The 601-nt window shown below is 36.6% G+C and overlaps 1 protein-coding gene across 1 annotated transcript in view; it reads left to right on the forward strand.

Annotated features, from left to right (window-relative positions):
• The first annotated feature begins 206 nt into the window (after positions 1–206).
• LOC127862406 (uncharacterized) overlaps positions 207–601 on the forward strand; it is a 19,091-nt gene continuing 18,696 nt past the window's right edge. Inside the window, exon 1 of the mRNA XM_052401499.1 lies at positions 207–224. The gene's annotated coding sequence lies outside the window, so the exon portion shown is untranslated. The remainder of the gene's footprint in view (positions 225–601) is intronic.

Raw genomic sequence — 601 nt, forward strand, 5'->3', positions numbered from 1 at the left:
CGGCGCTTGAGACGTTTTTGTTTCAGATGAAAATAGCTTAGTTAGTGATGTATATTCAAATAGGCAAATTAGACTCATGATAAAGTTGTGGTTTGTTTTCCTGTCAAGTTTTGTGTTGACGAAGTTAAACGATGAACCACTTTTGTTTCTTTTAGGGGCGGATCAATTTTGAATTTGAAAAGATGTTCGAAACAGGAGTGGACGAAATGTAATGGGACGACACAGTAAGCGAAGTTCTGATACATTCAGGTCATTTGACCATACATAAGTGATGCATAAAACACATAAGCCTTCATTTCCTTACGCACAACGTCGTTTTAATATTTGATACAGTGCTGTTTTAAACGAGTAATAGACAAAGGTGTCTGGTACTTTAGAAATAATTCGTGTACGTTATAGTTTGTTGTCGAATAACCCACGGCCGGGAGTTTAGATGCGTAGGGATTAAATCACGAGTGCGAAGCACGAGTGATTTGAAACCACGCATCTAAACTTCCGGCCGTGGGTTATTCGACAACAAACTATAACGTTCACGAATTATTTCGATTCTAACACGATTTTTACTAAAGATTTATAAAATGTATCTTATTTTTCTTGCATA

The sequence above is a fragment of the Dreissena polymorpha genome, chromosome 16 (assembly GCF_020536995.1).
Source record: "Dreissena polymorpha isolate Duluth1 chromosome 16, UMN_Dpol_1.0, whole genome shotgun sequence".
In the NCBI taxonomy this organism is placed as follows: domain Eukaryota; kingdom Metazoa; phylum Mollusca; class Bivalvia; order Myida; family Dreissenidae; genus Dreissena; species Dreissena polymorpha.